We start from the raw sequence: 19,900 nt of genomic DNA on the forward strand, positions 1-19,900 counted from the left end.
ATATGTCCGTCTCGAAGATGTTACCGAGCTATCCTCTTCCTACCCTAGGTATTTATTCACAAAATGCTGGAGTAACTCAGCAGGTCAGGCAGCATCTCAGGAGAGAAGGAATGGGCGACGTTTTGGGTCGAAACGTCGCCCATTCCTTCTCTCCTGAGATGCTGCCTGACCTGCTGAGTTACTCCAGCATTTTGTGAATAAATACTTTTGATTTGTACCAGCATCTGCAGTTATTTTCTTATAGTCTTCCTACCCTAGATGAACTGGAAGATGGTCCAGGTGATCGCAATGCAGAGGAGCCAGGTCAAGCCTCCTTGTTCTTCACCCTCTGATACAGTAATTGTTGTTTTTTTACCACTGACAATTTAAAAAATACGAGAAGTATAAACCTGTTTGCTGTCTTGCTAACAACCATTTCCACTGACCCACAGAGGCAGATAAAGCCCAGCGAGTTCATTAGCATCTGAAAGAGAAAAGGTAAACGTTTTGGATGAAAGCCCATTTCAGATGTGCTGCAGTCACACCTTTTCTATTAAAGAAGCAACACTAGCTTTATTTTGAAATGCAAAAATGCTCAGAGAAGGAACCTTATATATTCTGTGATTCTTCAGAATGTTGTTATCATTTTTTAAACCAATATGTTATCTCGTAATACATCGCAATCCAAATTGGACAAAAATTGGATTCCTCCAGTATTCCTTATCAGCCTCTTTTAAAAATGCTTCAGATCTCCACTTCAAACATGAATCAAGAGCAATCTAAAAATGACAAAAGAGGCAGAATGTTCTAGTATTTGTTTGTGTCGCATCTGAAGACTATAATGGGCCCCGAGTCTTTTGAATTGATTAACAGTTCCCTTTGTTGTCTTTATTTTGTAGGTTTCCTTTTAATTTGTTTGAGCTCAGTTGAAAAGAAAATATGTAAACCTAAACTGAAACATGTCACCTCATGAAATAGAAGGCCATTTGGCCCATTGTTTTTGTTCCAGTGCTTTAAAAGAACTGGGCAATTTAGTTTGAGAATCTATTTTGTATTCCTTGTGTCCCTGTGCAATGGTTTTCACTGAAAACTGTTTTCACCGTCTTGTCAGGGAGTGTATTTAAAATTTTAACAACCTCTTGTGTGAAAAACAGAAGCATAGAAACATAGAACCATAGAAAATAAGTGCAGGAGTAGGCCATTCGGCCCTTCAAGCCAGAACCGCCATTCAATATGATCATGGCTGATCATCCATAATCAGTATCCTGTTCCTGCTTTTAACTCATATCCCTTGATCTCCCTAGCCTTAAGAGCTAAATCTAACTCTCTCTTGAAAAAAATCCAGTGAATCGGCCTGATCACTGGAGGGGATGAGTCTGCGTACAGAGACGAGGTCTGTGCTCTGTCCGGATGGTGCCAGGCAAATAATCTAGCACTAAACACTAGCAAGACAAAATAAATAGTGCTGGACTTCAGGAAACAAAGAGCAGCTTCCACCCCACTTCATATAAATGGGGAGGAAGTGGAGAGGGTCTCCACCTTCAAGTTCCTAGGGACCACGATCTCCCAGGACCTCTCCTGGACTGCAAATACCAAGGCGGTAGTGAAAAAGTCACAGCAGAGACTGCATTTCCTAAGATTACTTCGGAAAAACAGACTGAAGGAGAATCTGCTGGTGACCTTCTACCGCTCCACCATCGAGAGCGTACTGGCATACTGCACCACTGTGTGGTATGCTGGCTGCTCGGCTGCAGACCAGAAGGCCCTCCAAAAGGTCATCAGGACAGCAGAGAAAATCATCGGCTGTCCACTACCTTCTCTGAAGAACATCACCAGCTCACGCTGTCTGAACAGGGCCAGAGTCATAATCAAGGACAGCACTCACCCGGGACACGAATTGTTTGTTCTCCTGCCCTCTGGGAGGCGCTATAGGAGCCTAAGGGCCAGGACAAATCGACTCAAGAACAGTTTCTTTCCCTGGGCCATAAGAACAGTGAACGGAAGGAAGCACATGATCGGCTACTATCATTTTCAAAAAAGAAACTTTTTCTTAAAGAATTTTTAAGTGTTTAACCCACTCATTATTTATTAGGATTTTTATTATTATTACTATTATTATTATTATTATTATTATTATTATTATTATTATTATTATTATTATTATTATTATTATTATTATTATTATTATTATTATTATTATTATTATTATTATTATTATTATTATTATTATTATTATTATTATTATTATTATTATTATTATTATTATTATTATTATTATTATTATTACTGCCTTCTGCCAGAGAATTCCACAGATTCACAACTCTGGGTGAAAAAGTTTTTTCTCATCTCAGTCCTAAATGGGCTTACCCCTTATTATTAAACTGTGACGCCTGGTTCTGGACTCCCCCAACATCAGGAACATTTTTTCCTGCATCTACCCTGTCCATTCCTCTAAGAATGTTATACGTTTCTATAAGATCCCCTCTCATCCTTCTAAATTCCAGCGAATACAAGCCCAGTCGACCCATTCTTTCATCATATGTCAGTCCCGCCATGCCGGGAATTAACCTTGTGAACCTACGCTGCACTCCCTCAATAGCATTAATGTCCTTCCTCAAATTAGGAGACCAAAATTGCACACAATACTCCAGGTGCGGTCTCACCAGGGCCCTGTACAACTGCAGTAGGACCTCCTTTCTCCTAAACTCAATTCCTCTTGCAATTAAGGTCAACTTGCCATTAGCTTTCTTCACTACCTGCTGTACCTGCATGTTTACTTCCAATGACTGAAGTACAAGCACACCCAGGTCTGTTGCACCTCCCCTTCTCCTAGTCTGACACCATTCAGATAATAATCTGCCTTCCTGTTCTTTCCACCAAAGTGGATAACCTCACATTTATCCACATTATACTGCATCTGCCATGCATCCGCCCACTCACACAACCTGTCCAAGTCACCCTGCAGCCTCATAGCATTCTCCTCACAGCTCACACTGCCACCCGGCTTTGTGTCATCTGCAAACTTGGAGATTTTACATTTAATTCCCTCGTCTAAATCGTTCATATATATTGTAAATAACTGGGGTCCCAGCACCGAGCCTTGCGGCACCCCACTAGTCACTGCCTGCCATTCTGAAAAGGACCCGTTAATTCCTACTCTTTGCTTCCTGTCTGCCAACCAGTTTTCTATCCATATCAATACCCTACCCCCAATACCATGTGCTCTAATTTTGCACACTAATCTCTTGTGTGGGACCTTGTCAAAGGCTTTTTGAAAGTCCAGATACACCACATCCACTGGCCCTCCCTTATCCATTCTACTTGTTACATCCTCAAAAGATTCCAGAAGATTAGTCAAGCATGATTTCCCATTCATAAATCCACGCTGACTTTGACAGATCCCGTCACGTTTTAAATTCCCCACAAACTTTCTTTCAAGCTCCTTTTTCCCCCTCTTACTTAACCCCTTTGTCCTCCTCTGTTGAGGTCTAAATTTCTCCCAGTCCTCTGGCTTGCTGATTCCTCTGGCCAATTTATATGCCTCTTCCTTGGGTTTATCCTTGACTTCCCTCATCATCCATGGTTGAGCCGCCTTCCCAGTTTTATTTTTTCGCCGGACAGGGATGAACAATTTCTGGGGTTCATCCATGCGGTCTTTAAATCTTTGCCATTGCATCTCCACTGTCAACCCTTTAAGTATTACTAGACCAAGTGGACCCGTTAGGCCCAAACCACTCCTGCATTGGTGCAGCACCCTCCCCTCCCCTCTCCCCCTCCCCCTCCCTACCCACTCTCCCTCCTACTTCTCCCTCTCCCTCCCCTCTCCCTCTCCCCCTCCCCTCCCCTCTCCCTCTCCCTCCTCTCCCCCTCTCCCCTGCACTGCCCTCCCCCCTTTCCCTCCCCTCCCCCTCTCCCCTCCCCCTCTCCCCTCCCCCTCTCCCCCCCTCTCCCCCTCTCCCTCTCCCCCTCCCTCTCCCCTCCCCTTCTCCCTCTCCCCCTCTCCCTCTCCCCCTCTCCACCCCCTCTCCCTCTCCCCCTCCCCCTCCCTACCCCCTCCCTACCCCCTCTCCCTCCTACTTCTCCCTCTCCATCCCCTCTCCCTCTCCCCCTCTCCCTCCCCTCTCCCTCTCCCCCCTCTCCCCTGCACTGCCCTCCCCCTTTCCCTCCCCTCCCCCTCCCCCTCTCCCACCTCTCCCTCTCCCCCTCCCTCTCCCCCTCCCCTTCCCCCTCTCCCCCCTCTCCCTCTCTCCCTCTCCACCCCCTCTCCCTCTCCCTCTCCCCCCCTTCTCCCCACCGCCCTGCCCCTCGGGTTGCTTCTCCTGCATTGGTGCAGCACCCTCTCCTCCCCCCTCCCTCCACCCCCTTCCTCCCCCTCCCTCCACCCCCTTCCTCCCCCTCCCTCTCTCCCCTCCTCCCCCTGCCCCTCCCCCTCCCCCCCTCCTTTGTTCCTGGCGGCGTGCCCTCCAGCTCCCACGTGAACCGTCCTCGACCGCCACCGCCCTCAACGACCGCCGACCTGGAAAGTCACACACCTGAGAACGTGGAGCGTAACAGTGAGAGGGTAAAGGTGCAGCACTGCAGCGCAGCTGGCCGAGACCCTGGGTTCGACCCTGACCCCGGGTGCATTCTGTGTGGAGTCTGCACGTTCTCCCTGTGACCAGTGGGTTTCTTCCAGGTCTTCTGATTTTCTCCCACATCCCCAAAAATGTGCGTGTTTGTTGAATAATTGGCCTCGGTAAATTGTCCCTCGTGTACAGGGAGTGGATGAGAAAGTGAGCTAACGTAGAACTGGTGTGAACTGGTGATCAGCAGTTGGCGTGGACTCGGTGGGCTGAAGGACCTGTTTCCATCTTTAAAACTCTCAAAGTAATTCAATTTGAGTGCTGGCCCTTTAAATAGTATGGGAAGTAAGTTTGAAAAACATGATTATGGGTAAATAAGAACTGTTGTTTTAAAACAAGTCAATTCGATGAACTTAGATGAGTTCAATTTTGCATGTGTTCCACTGTTAATATTACCTGAGAGAGATTTATGCGGGGAAAATTTACTTGGGGGAACAGCAATTCTCCTGACAGAAGTGGAGACACGTTTTCTGACTGTAATGCACTTTTAAGCGTGGATATTTAATCTGCGAACCTATGTGTGGGTTCATACTGTGATTCTGAATTGACAGGAGGGCTGTGGTTTGTGAGTTTTGCAATAGAATGCACAGTCGGAGCCAGAAATCTAAACATGTAAATCGGTTCTGCCGTGCAAGGAAACCGTTACATCTTTCAGATGTACTGTGGCTTACAGTCTTTGTGAGGCCATTACATTGACAGGCACTAAAGCACCCAGGTTATTCCAGGTTCAGACAATGTTCAATTGTATAATTCTTTTTCTATTCAGTGCAGTGAAGAAAGTTCAGCCCCCGGTGGACACAATGAACTGTGGATGCCGGACTTGTAAAGAACACAAAGTGCTGGAGAAATTCAATAGGGTCAGGCAGCATCTCTGGAGGATATGGATAGGCAATGTTTTGGGCTAGAACCCTTCTTCAGAAGAAAGGTCTTGACCTAAAACATCACTTATCCCTGTTCTCCAGAGATGTTGCCTGACCCGCTGAGTTACTCTTGCACTTAGTGTTCCATCCACCTCGGACTGCCATTGACCTTTTCTGCTATAAGGACAACAATACAATCTACACCATTCTACACACAGTTGGTCGATTGCCCCTGTTTACATTATGGGAACCATCTTTGTGTCTGCTATAAATCCCTGGAAAACCCCACTGCATCTTCCTCAGAAAGAACTTCACCCACAGCTACTTCACATCTCCTCTGAATGTAAATCATGGCTCCAAATCGGCCCAAGCCTGGCATAGTAGCACAATTGGTAGTGTTGCTGCCTCAACTCAGTGCTAGAGGCAGAGGTTTGATCCTGACTGTGGGTGCTGTCTGTGCAGAGTTTCCTCATTCTCCCTGTATTCACGTGGTTTTCCTCCGGGTGCTCCGGTTTCCTTTGACTTCCCAAAGACGTGCGGGTTTGTAGGTTAATTGACCTTTGTAAATTGGCCCGCCTGTGCAGGGAATGAACACCGAACACCGAACGTCTCCAAAGACGTACAGGTTTGTAGGTTAATTGGCTGGGTAAATGTAAAAATTGTCCCTAGTGGGTGTAGGATAGTGTTAATGTGCGGGGATCGCTGGGCGGCGCGGACTTGGTGGGCCGAAAAGGCCTGTTTCCGCGCTGTATATATATGATATGATATGATATGATAATTGTGAATGAGTGATTGATGGTTGGCACGGGCTCAGTGTTGTGAAGGGCCTGTTTCCATGCTGTATCTTTCAATCAATCATCTGTCAATGTGGACACTCATTTGCCAACAAAACTCCAGGAAGGAAGTGTGAGCATATTTACTGTATGTCACAATGGTGATGTTGGCTGATTAGTGGGGGAAATATTGTGTCACCATTTACCCTGAATGAGATCATTAAAAACCGCTTTAGCCAGTGGGAAACCCCATTAGGAACATTGCATTTGGGACTTGCTTATGAGGTACATCCAAGATTTGTCTGAATTATAATTTGCTAATGATTCCTCAATTAATCCCTTAATTAGTCCTATGAAAACGATCTTGCTGCTATATTGCACACCTCTGACACAAAGACGCAGATAACGCTGGTTTTATCACCTGATGAGAGCAGGAACAGAAGATCATTGTCCACTGCAAAAAGAGTAAACACTGACTAAACACTGAAGACCTACAGAAATAAGCACCATTTTTCAAAATCTTGGGAGGCATCATCTTTCAAAACAGGAGGACAATGATGATGAATTCACCGTCATCTTTAGAATGCCAGCAATATCCATCATCACTTTAGTAAACTTTAGTGTTTGAAGGTCAAGGCCACTATAAAGCACATGATCCACTGGCCAGTCATGATCCTGTATGTGACAGTATACTTTGCCAAGCTTTTTTTGCATTTGCCACTTCTTTGCCCACTCTCCAAACCTGTCCTTCTGCAGCCTCCATGCATCCTCAACACCACCTGTCCCTCCACCTACCTTTGTATCATCTGCAAACGTGGCCACAAACCCATCAATTCCCTCACCCTGATCGTTCGCACATAATGTGAAACGTAGCGTCCCCAACAGCGAGCCTAGTAGTCATCGGCGGCCAACTAGAAAAGGCTCCCTTTATTCCCACTCTTTGACTTCTGCCAGTCAGCCAACCTTCGATCCATGCTCGTACCTTGCCTTTAATACCCTGGGCTCCTACCTTGTTTGGTTGCCTCACGTGCGGCACCTTATCAAAGGCCTCCTGAAAATCCAAGTGAACAACGTCCGCTGACTCTCCTTTATCTATCCTGCTGGTCACCTCCTCAAAAAAACTCCAACAGATTTGTCAGGCAAGATCTTCCCTTAACAAAACCATCAGGACTTTGGCCTCTTTAATCAAGGAGACCTCATCCTTAATAATAGACTCTAAAATTTAACCAATCACAGAAGTCAGACTAGCTGGCCTACGCCCCGACGTGGCAACTCCAACAGCCTGATCGCGGGAGAAGACGGCAGGGGAAGAGAAAAAGACATTCTGGCCTTCCATCACGGTGACTGGAGGAGACTCACTGTGATGGATGTTTCTTTTGTTTGGTGTTGGTTTATGATTGTATGTGTTATTGCATATTTTTATTGCTTATTTTTATTGGTCTTATTGTTGAACTGTGGGTAATTTTTCATTTCACTGCACATTTATGTGTATGTGACAAATAAATTGACTATTGACTATTGATTTCTCTTAAACATTGGAGTTAATTTGTGATTTTCCTGTCCTCTGGAACCATTACTGTCTCTAGTTATTCTTGAAAAATCACTACGAATGCCTCCACAATCTGCTCTAAGAAGCCACCTGATGGGCATCCTCTAAGTTCCTTATCTTGGAGTTGATCCAGTACCAACCTGATTTTCCAGGTCTACTTGCATATTGAAATCTTACCTGACCACTGTAACATTGTCTTTCTTCCATGCCTTTTTTATTTCCTGATGTAATTTGTGCCCCACATCCCAACTGCAGGCCAACTGGAAGCCTGTATGTAACTGTAATCAAGGTCTTTATACCCTTGCAGTTTCTTAACTCCACCCACAAGGATTCTGCATCCTCTGATCCTACGTCGTTTCTTACTAAGTTCTACATCATGTTTGTCGGAGTGATACAGTGTGGAAGCAGGCCCTTCAGCCCAACTTGCCCACACTGGCCAGCATGTCCCAGCTACACTACTCCCAGATACACTACACTATCTCTAAATCTAAAAAAAAAAAGCTCTCCGCTGCCCATACACTGCTTACCACTTTGGGCAGCTTAATACAGTGTTCCACTATCATTCAGCTCCAGGCTATTGTTGCCTGGGTCAGGAGTATTTAAGGAAAAAATGGCAGCATATATCAATACTTTACAGGAAATCCATGCCAATTCCTTACGTGGACGAGTCATCTCCTCCTTTCACAGTCTTCAGTCCTTTCTTCATACGTTCTGGCAAGGGCAATGAAATATCAGGATCAGAGCTGGGAGCTGAGTATCCACATATACACATACTATCGAAAAGACAGTTTCATTCCGTACCAACAGAACCATGCACCCCTCTGCCCACCTGCGTGTCTTTTCGAACAATAACCTGGAGCTGAATGATAATGGAACACTGTATTAAGCTGCCCAAAGTGGTAAGCAGTGTGTGGGCAGCGGAGAGCTTTTCACCCAGAGAGTTGTGAATTTGTGGAATTCTCTGCCTCAGAAGGCAGTGGAGGCCGATTCACTGGATGCATTCAAAAGATAGAGCTATTAGGGCTAGCGGAATAAAGGGATATGGGGAGAAGTCAGGAACGGGGTACTGATTGTGGATGATCAGCCATGATCACATTGAATGACGGTGCTGGCTCAAAGGGCCGAATAGCCTACTCCTCCACTTATTTTCTATGTGTCTATGTATCTATGGTAGTATTAATAAACTGAAACACAGTTTGGAGTAGATTAAACTCTATCTGCCATTTCTCTATCTATATCTGCTTAGATCCTATTCTCTACCTGTATCTTATACGTGTATGATACATGTTTAGATGGATATGGGCCAAACACGGGCGTAGTGTAGCTGGGACATGTTGGCCAATGTGGGCAAGTTGGGCTGAAGGTCCTGCTTCCACACTGTATCACTCTGTGACTCTATCTGCAACTGCAACTCCACCCAGATCTGTAAATCAAACCTAATCTCATTCCTCCAAACCTCTGTGCCAAGAAACCCCATTTAAAGAAACACCTGCACACAACATTCCATCGAAAACATGGAAAATAAATAAAACTGATGATGGAATTTGAAATAAAGTGCTCAGTCTATCAGGCAGCACCTGTGGAAAGAGAAACCAATGAAGCTTTCCTGAGGCCTGATGGAAGTATGTAATATGATGTGGCACATAGATTTTTTTTTAGATTTAGATTTAGAGATACAGCACAGAAACAGGCCCTTCGGCCCACCAAGTCCGTGCCGCCCAGCGATCCCCGCACATTAACACTATCCTACACACACTAGGGACAATTTTTTTTGTTGACATTTGCCCAGCCAATTAACCTTCATACCTGTACGTCTTTGGAGTGTGGGAGGAAACCGAAGATTTCGGAGAAAACCCACGCAGGTCACGGGGAGAACGTACAAACTCCGTACAGACGGCGCCCGTAGTCAGGATCGAACCTGAGTCTCCGGCGCTGCATTCGCTGTAAGGCAGCAACTCTACCGCTGTGCCACCGTGCTGCCAGGCGAGACAGTCAGAATCCTTTCCCCAGGGTGGAAATGTCAAAGACAAGGTTTAAGGTCAGATTTTAAAGGAGATGTGCAGGACAAGTTTATGACCCGGAGAATAATCGGCGTGAGACACGCTGCCAGTGGTGATGAATGCAATAATGATGGTGCTGTTTAAGAGGCTGTTAGATTGGTGCATGGATATGCAGGGGTATGGATCACATGCAGGCAGAGGAGATTAGCTTAACTTGACCTCTTGCTCGGCACGGACAGTGTGGGCCAAAGGGCCTGTTCCTATGCTACCGTGCTGTGTGTGTAGGAAGGAACTGCAGATTCTGGTGTACACCGATGATAAACGCAAAATGCTGGAGTAAATCAGTGGGACAGGCAGCATCTCTGGATAGAAGGGATGGGCGAAGTTTTGGGTCGAGACCCTTCTTCAGACTTGCCAACAGTGTTGTATGTTCTATGTGGCAGCACAAGATGCTGGAATCTGTACCAAGAATGGAAAGGTGCTGGAGGAACTCAACAGGTGGCGCAGCGGTAGAGTTGCTGCCTTACAGCGAATGCAGCGCCGGAGACTCAGGTTCGATCCTGACTACGGGCGCCGTCTGTACGGAGTTTGTACGTTCTCCCCGTGACCTGCGTGGGTTTTCTCCGAGATCTTCGGTTTCCTCCCACACTCCAAAGACGTACAGGTATGTAGGTTAATTGGCTGGGCAAATGTAAAAATTGTTCCTAGGTTGTGTAGGATAGTGTTAATGTGAAGGGATCGCTGGGCGGCGCGGACCCGGTGGGCCGAAGGGCCTGTTTCCGTTCTGTATCTCTATATCTAAAAATCTAAATCTAAATCTAAAAAAAAGGTCAGGTGGATTATGTGGTAGAAAATGGGCAGTCGGTGTTTTGGACCAGGACACTTCATCTGGACTGAAAGTGTAGAGGAAGTACGACCCCTTTTAAGGTCAGATCATGACTTTTTGCTAATAGACAATAGACAATAGACAATAGGTGCAGGAGTAGGCCATTCAGCCCTTCGAGCCAGCACCGCCATTCAATGCGATCATGGCTGATCACTCTCAATCAGTACCCCGTTCCTGCCTTCTCCCCATACCCCCTCACTCCGCTATCCTTAAGAGCTCTATCCAGCTCTCTCTTGAAAGCATCCAACGAACTGGCCTCCACTGCCTTCTGAGGCAGAGAATTCCACACCTACACCACTCTCTGACTGAAAAAGTTCTTCCTCATCTCCGTTCTAAATGGCCTACCCCTTATTCTTAAACTGTGGCCCCTTGTTCTGGACTCCCCCAACATTGGGAACATGTTTCCTGCCTCTAATGTGTCCAATCCCCTAATTATCTTATATGTTTCAATAAGATCCCCCCTCATCCTTCTAATGAAACTTCCTGCACCTGAAATATTAACTGCTTCACTTTCCACAGCTGCTGCCTGACCTGCTGAGTGTTTCCTGTTCTTATTTCAGATTTGCTGCATCAGTAATTGTTCTACTCTCAATGATCATTTGGGAATTGACATCATGTGGGGCGTCCGTCACTGTGCCCGTCGGAAACCAGCACCACTGCGTCGCTAATGTTCTCAACGATTTTAATTAATTAAACATCACACTGGTTATTACAATTTAGGAATCTGGGATTTTCCATTAAAGTAATGATTTCAGGAACAATGGGAATAGATAAATATTTTTGGTGAACATTTTATTGAGAATCAGTTAGAGAGCAAAACAGACTGCCAATAATGGAACAAATCATGAATTACAGGTGCTCCTTAACTTATGATGGGGTTACGTTCTGAGAAACCCATCGTAAGCCGAAAATGTCGTAAGTCGAACAACATTTAATACACCTGATCACGTGGCCGGAAGCGAGTTGCGGTTTGCCACGGGCCGCTGCCGTTTGCACCATCGCAAAGTCGGAATATCGCAAGTCGAAGCAATCATAAGTCATGGAGCATTTGTACTCCTTCATGTTGATTGGCTGTCATTGGTGCTACCCTGATAATAGGGTAACCTCCATGCGGCACGGTGGCGCAGCGGTAGAGTTGCTGCCTTACAGCGAATGCAGCGCCGGAGACTCAGGTTCGATCCTGACTACGGGCGCCGTCTGTACGGAGTTTGTACGTTCTCCCCGTGACCTGCGTGGGTTTTCTCCGAGATCTTCGGTTTCCTCCCACACTCCAAAGACGTACAGGTATGTAGGTTAATTGGCTGGGCAAATGTAAAACTTGTCCCTAGTGGGTGTAGGATAGTGTTAATGTGCGGGGATCGCTGGGCGGCGCGGACCCGGTGGGCCGAATGGCCTGTTTCTGCGCTGTATCTCTAAATCTAAAAATCTAAAAATCTAAAAAAATAATACAACGTTTTTGAGTTGAGCATAATAGCTGAAGTCGAGTTCCCTGGATTAGCCATTGCTTCTGAAGTGTCCTCTGTGGCCCACTCATTACCACTGCAATATAAAACGAATCCCACTTTAGTCTGATGATCAGAACATTCTTTTGCTGGTTGTCAGTTCAGCTCGCTGATTGTGATCCTGTTATCTGAACGTGCTTTGCTGTCACTGTGCTGAAACATAATTCTAGTCGATGCGCTACGTGTGCAGGTGATTGTATGACCCTACAACATCACTTTCTATGATGAAGTGGAGATAAAGCACTCAGGTTATGCCAAAATGGGAGAATGTTAAGTGCATTTGGATTGCTCAAATTCATAGCATTCCTAATAATAAATTCCTTTTTCATGAACTTAATCTAGGAGCCAAGAAAAGAGTCAAAATTCTATTTTGCATTTGCAAAGTAGAATTAAACACAAGCGGCTGAGCAATTTTGTTTCACAAATTTAAAAAAAATCAGGCAAAAAATATTCATGCATATTTTCTATACCGCAATGGATCTCTCGTTGTACTTCAAGTCAAAAGATGTAACTTGCCCTCATCTATCTCTGTTGGATGCTTGTGAATGTATACCTTTCTGTTGCTCTGATTGTTCTTTCAATCTTGAGCAAAACGCAGTGTTGGAGGAACTCAACGGATCAGAGAGCACCTGGGGGGAGGGGGGGGGGGGGGGGGGGGGATGGACAGATGATGTTTCAGGCCAAGACACTTTCTCCGACTTCATTTTCTCTTGTGTGACCTTTGCCTCTTTAATCCAGGATAGAAACAGTGGGTGACAATAGAGGGAATGTATCCAACAAGAACCACAGGTCACGGAGTCACAGAGTCATACAGCACGGGAATAGGCCCTTCAGCCCAACTTGCCCCTGCCAACCAACAAGCCATGTTTACATTAGTCTCAACAGTCCACACGTGCCCAAAGCTGCAAACCATTCCTATCCATATACCTGTCCGAATGCCTTTTAAATGCTGTTATAGTGCCTGCCTCAAATCCTTCCTTTGGCAGCACGTTCTGTATAGAAACATAGAAACATAGAAAATAGGTGCAGGAGTAGGCCATTCGGCCCTTCGAGCCTGCACCGCCATTCAATATGATCATGGCTGATCATCCAACTCAGTACCTGCCTTCTCTCCATACCCCCTGATCCCTTTAGCCACAAGGGCCACATCTAACTCCCTCTTAAATATAGCAAATGAACTGGCCTCAACTACCCTCTGTGGCAGAGAATTCCACAGATTCACCACTCTCTATACCCACACACTGTCTCTTTAGGGCCTGTCCCAGTTAGGTGATTTTAAGGCAACTGCCGGTGACTAGGCTGTCACCGAACGTTCGCCGGGGTGTCGCGGGCATGATCGTGAGGCGTCTTCAATGAGTCGTAGTGGATCTCGGTGCGTCGCGGAAAAAGTTACCTGCTCAACATTTCTCAGCGACAGCTGGCTTGTCGCCAGGTATCGTAGCTTATTGCGGGCGCTGTCGCATGCTGTCCCCAGGTTTGCTAGGATGTCGCCGGTACTGAGGACGGATGCATTTCATTGTCGACTACCAACGTCAACCGGAGACAGGTACCAGGATCAGGCCCAACAAGGTCCAACAGGAACAGAAGTGCAGCTGCAACAGCCAGCTGTGGAATGGGGGCAGAGACCACGATGCTGTCTCTCCTCCGTTATAATTGAATAAGTTGCAGTTTAGTGACAACAGTAATTGGTTGATTTTAAACAATAGAGCGATTATTATCGAATGCCTAACTACATAAACTTGCTTTCAGTCAATAACTATTTGGTCAAATGATTCTGTTCCGGTATACTGATAAACTGCCGACCGTACTGTAAAGGCAGAGGGTTGTCCAGTGACGGTGTGACAGTGTAAACACCCGCAGAGTGGCCTCTTTTGTGGTTTAACGATTAGTAATTAGGGTAGCAGAGAGTTGTCTCTGGTCAGGGACCTTCGTACATTCACCCTGCCTTAAGATGCTGATTTACGAAGGGGAAATCATGCTTGACAAATCTACTGGAATTTTTTGAGGATGTAACTAGGAAAATTGACAGGGGAGAGTCAGTGGATGTGGTGTACCTCGACTTTCAGAAAGCCTTCGACAAGGTCCCACATAGGAGATTAGTGGGCAAAATTAGGGCACATGGTATTGGGGGTAGGGTACTGACATGGATAGAAAATTGGTTGACAGACAGAAAGCAAAGAGTGGGGATAAATGGGTCCCTTTCGGAATGGCAGGCAGTGACCAGTGGGGTACCGCAAGGTTCGGTGCTGGGACCCCAGCTATTTACGATATACATTAATGACTTAGACGAAGGGATTAAAAGTACCATTAGCAAATTTGCAGATGATACTAAGCTGGGGGGTAGTGTGAATTGTGAGGAAGATGCAATAAGGCTGCAGGGTGACTTGGACAGGTTGTGTGAGTGGGCGGATACATGGCAGATGCAGTTTAATGTAGATAAGTGTGAGGTTATTCACTTTGGAAGTAAGAATAGAAAGGCAGATTATTATCTGAATGGTGTCAAGTTAGGAGGAGGGGGAGTTCAACGAGATCTGGGTGTCCTAGTGCATCAGTCAATGAAAGGAAGCATGCAGGTCAAGTCAAGTCAAGTCAAATTTATTTGTCACATACACATACTCGATGTGCAATGAAATGAAAGTGGCAATGCCTGCGGGTTGTGCACAAAAATAATTACAGTTACAGCATATAAATAAAGTTAATAAGTTACTAAACATAGCACAAAAAGTGTCGACAAAAATTTAGTCTCTGGGGTTATCAAAGTTGACAGTCCTGATGGCTTGTGGGAAGAAGCTCCGTCTCATCCTCTCCGTTTTCACAGCGTGACAGCGGAGGCGTTTGCCTGACCGTAGCATCTGGAACAGTCCGTTACTGGGGTGGCAGGGGTCCCTCATGATCTTGCTTGCTCTGGATCTGCACCTCCTGATGTATAGGTCCTGCAGGGGGACGAGTGTAGTTCCCATGGTGCGTTCTGCCGAACGCACTACTCTCTGCAGGGCCATCCTGTCCTGGGCAGAGCTGTTCCCAAACCAGACTGTAATGTTGCCGGACAGGATGCTCTCTACAGCCCCAGAGTAGAAGCAATGAAGGATCCTCAGCGACACTCTGAATTTCCTCAGTTGTCTAAGGTGGTAAAGGCGCTGCTTAGCCTTACCCACCAGTGCGGCAATGTGCATTGCCCACGTCAGATCCTCTGCGATGCGGACTCCCAAGTATTTGAAACTGCTCACCCTATCCACAATAGACCCATTTATCTCCAGTGGCGTGTACGTCCTTGGATGTTTAGCCCTTCTGAAGTCCACAATCAGCTCCTTTGTTTTAGTGACATTCAAGAGGAGGCTATTGTCCTGACACCAGAGTGCCAGATCAGTGAAGAAAGCCAATGGAATGTTGGCCTTCGTAACAAGAGGAGTTGAGTATAGGAGCAAAGAGGTCCTTCTACAGTTGTACCGGGCCCTGGTGAGACCGCACCTGGAGTACTGTGTGCAGTTTTGGTCTCCAAATTTGAGGAAGGATATTCTTGCTATGGAGGGCGTGCAGCGTAGGTTTACTAGGTTAATTCCCGGAATGGCGGGACTGTCGTATGTTGAAAGGCTGGAGCGATTGGGCTTGTATACACTGGAATTTAGAAGGATGAGGGGGGATCTTATTGAAACATATAAGATAATTAGGGGATTGGACACATTAGAGGCAGGAAACATGTTCCCAATGTTGGGAGAGTCCAGAACAAGGGGCCACAGTTTAAGAATAAGGGGTAGGCCATTTAGAACGGAGATGAGGAAGCACTTTTTCAGTCAGAGAGTGGTGAAGGTGTGGAATTCTCTGCCTCAGAAGGCAGTGGAGGCCAGTTCGTTGGATGCTTTCAAGAGAGAGCTGGATAGAGCTCTTAAGGATAGCGGAGTGAGGGAGTATGGGGAGAAGGCAGGAACGGGGTACTGATTGAGAGTGATCAGCCATGATCGCATTGAATGGCGGTGCTGGCTCGAAGGGCTGAATGGCCTACTCCTGCACCTATTGTCTATTGTCTATTGTCTATTGATTTAAACCGAAGATAGACACAAAAAGCTGGAGTAACTCATCTTTCATTCGTTTGTTCCTTACCAACGTCCAGGGATCTCTCGTTTCCCCTCTCCCCTGACTCTCAGTCTGAAGAAAGGGTCTCAACCCCAAACGTACCCATTCCTTCTCTCTAGAGATGTTGCCTGTCCCGCTGAGTTACTCCAGCTTTTTAGTGTCTATTTTCTTCGACCTGACTGCAGCAGGTTACAAGGAATCGGTTCCCCTGACAGTGGGAGGAAGAGTGGCCGTGGGATTTTCAGCGGGACTGGATAAGTAAAAGATGTTGATACCGGGGAGGCTGATACAAAGACAGTGGGGACAACAGTATTGGCAGTCGGGTTCTCGCTGTCTTTCGGAAAAGTCCCGGACGTCACGTTAAAACCAGACTCCAAGTCTGGGAACACATTGGTTCTGCTGGAGGTTCACTGAAAAACCCTTGTGGCAGATGCATTTAGAAGCACGTAATATTAAATTAAGAAAAGGCATTTGAAGATACCAGAAGATAGTTTTGTTTAACCAATTGATTTACCGTCAGGACATTTGACAGGTAGATTGGAGGCGACAGTTTGACGGTCAGGTAAGCGTGGGAATTTTGCGATGTTTCCGAAGACGGTGTAATCTCTTAGCCAGGTGCTAGTTTCACAAAAAAAGTAACTTGTATCGACCTGACTCGGCATTGTCGTGGTCATTGTCGTAGGGTAAAAAAAAAATTCAGTGACCTGCCATGTCTTTGACAGTCGCTGGCAGTCGCCTTAAAAATCGTGTAACTGGGACAGGCCCTTTAGTCTGAAGAAGGGTCTCGACACGAAATGTCACCCATTCCTTCTATCCAGAGATGGTGCCTGTCCCGCTGAGTTATTCCAGCATTTTGTGCCCATCTTCAGATCAGATACATAGATACAATCAGTACAAACTCAAGTACAATAGTCGGAGCAATGGGGAAGATACAGAGTTCAGAATGTAGTTCTCAGCATTGGAGGGCATCAGTTCCACAGACAACGTCCACTGCCCTCATTGGGGTAGAAGTGAATCGAACAGTACTCTAGCTTATGGAAGGACTATTCAGAAGCCTGATAACAGAGGGGAAGAAGTTGTTCCTGAGTCTGGTGGTGTGTACTTTCAAGCATCTGTACCTTATTCCTGACAGGAGCGGAGAGAAGAGAGAATGCCAGGGGTTGGACAAGTCATTGATAATGTTGCCTGCGTTTCCAGGGCAGCTTGACAATAGACAATAGACAATAGGTGCTGGAGTAGGCCAGTCGGCCCTTTGAGCCAGCACCGCCATTCACTGTGATCATGGCTGATCATCCACAATCAGTACCCCGTTCCTGCCTCCCCCCCATATCCATTAACTCCGCTATCTTTAAGAGCTCTATCTAACTTGAAATGTAAATGGGGTCAATGGTGGGAAGGGGGGAGGATAAGGGGGGGTTGAGAGGGATGGATTGGGGGAAGAGGAAGGGGTGGAGGGGGAGGGGAGGAGGAGGGGGGTGGAGGGGGGGGGGGGGGGGTGGAGGCGAGGGTGCTGCACCATTGCAGGAGAGTTTTAGGCCCAACTGGTCCACTTGGTCTACTAACCCTCTAAACCTTTCCTTTCCCTGTATCTGTCCAAATGTCCATCTGTCCAAATGTCTCTGAAATGTTATGATAGTGCCTGATCAATTACCTTCTTTTTTTGGTTGATTTTGATATACAGCGCTGAAACAGGCCCTTCGACCCACCGCGCCGACCAGCGATCCCGGCCTATTAACACTACCCTACACACACTAGACAATTTTTACATTTACACCAAGTCAATTAACCTGCAAACCTGTACGTCTTTGGAGTGCGGGAGGAAACCAAAGATCTCGGAGAAAACCTACGCTGGTCACGGGGAGAACGTACAAACTCCGTACAGACAGCGCCCATAGTCAGGATGGAACCCGGGTCTCTGGCGCTGTAAGGCAGTAGCTCTATTGCTTTGCTAGCAGCTCATTCCATACATCCACCACCCTTTGTGCAAAAAAGTTACCCCTCAGATTCCTGTTAAATCTTTCCCCTCTCATCTTCAACCTTTGTCCTCTGGTTCTCGATTCTCCTACTCTTGGCAAAAGATGCTGTGTTTTTACCCGATCTATTCCTCTCATCTTCCTTGCCTCCAAGGTGTAAAGTCCTGGGCTGCCCAACCTCTCCCTATAGCACAGGCCCTCGAGTCCTGGCAACGTATTCGTAAATTTTCTCTGCACTCTTTCCAGCTTGACAACACCTTTCTTATCACAAGGTGACCAAAGCTGAACACAATACTCCAGATGTGGCCTCAGCAACATCTCATACAACTGTAACATGACCTCCCAACTTCTATACAGTACATCAACACTCCCCAGAGCCCTGCCATTCACTGTGTAGGCCCTTTCCAAAGTGCAACACCTTCACATTTCTCTGCATTAAATTCCATCAACCATTCCTCAGCCCACCTACCGAACTGATCAAGATCCTGCTGCAGTTTTTGACAACAATCCTCGCTATCTACAACACCACCCACTTCAGTGTCATCTGCAAACTTGCTAATCATGCTTTGCACATTCTCATTCAAATCATTGATGTAGATGGCAAACAGTTACGGGCCCAGCACTGAACCCTGAGGTACAGCACGTCCAAAGTTCAAAAATAACCTTCCACCATCACCCTCTGCTTTCTTCCATGAAGCCAATTTCCTCTCCATTCGGCTATTTTTCCTTGGATCCCATGAGATTTAACCTTCCAGGGCAGCCAACCATGTGGAACCTTGTCAAACGCCTTGCTGAAATCCATATATACATCTCCAGCTCTGCCCTCATCGACCTTTATGGTCACATCTTCAAAAAACTTCATCAGATTTGTGTGACAATTTCTTTTTACATTCACCAAGCTAATGAACCTACATACCTGTGTGCCTTTGCAGTGTGGGGAGAAATTGGGAGAACGGGGGGTGCAGTTTGTACATTCTCCCAGCGAGGTATGTGAAGAGGAAAAAAAATAGTCAAGGCAAATGTGGGTCCCTTGAAGACAGAAGCAGGGGAATTTATTATGGGGAACAAGGAAATGGCAGAAGAGTTGAACCGGTACTTTGGATCGGTCTTCACTGAGGAGGATACAAACAATCTCCCAGATGTTCTAGTGGCCAGAGATCCTAGGGTGACAGAGGAACTGGAGGAAATCCACATTAGGCAGGAAAAAGTTTTGGGTAGACTGATGGGACTGAAGGCTGATAAATCCCCAGGGCCTGATGGTCTGCATCCCAGGGTGCTTAAGGAGGTGGCTCTAGAAATTGTGGACGCATTAGTAATTATTTTCCAATGTTCTATAGATTCCGGGTCAGTTCCTGTGGATTGGAGGGTAGCTAATGTTATCCCACTTTTCAAGAAAGGAGGGAGAGAGAAAACGGGAAATTATAGACCAGTTAGTCTGACATCAGTGGTGGGGAAGATGCTGGAGTCAATTATAAAAGACGAAATTGCGGAGCATTTGGATCGCAGTAACAGGATCGTTCCGAGTCAGCATGGATTTACGAAGGGGAAATCGTGCTTGACTAATCTACTGGAATTTTTTGAGGATGTAACTAGGAAAATTGACAGGGGAGAGCCGGTGGATGTGGTGTACCTCGACTTTCAGAAAGCCTTCGACAAGGTCCCACATAGGAGATTGGTGGGCAAAA

Source organism: Rhinoraja longicauda, chromosome 20 (assembly GCF_053455715.1).
Source record: "Rhinoraja longicauda isolate Sanriku21f chromosome 20, sRhiLon1.1, whole genome shotgun sequence".
Taxonomy (NCBI): Eukaryota; Metazoa; Chordata; class Chondrichthyes; order Rajiformes; family Arhynchobatidae; genus Rhinoraja; species Rhinoraja longicauda.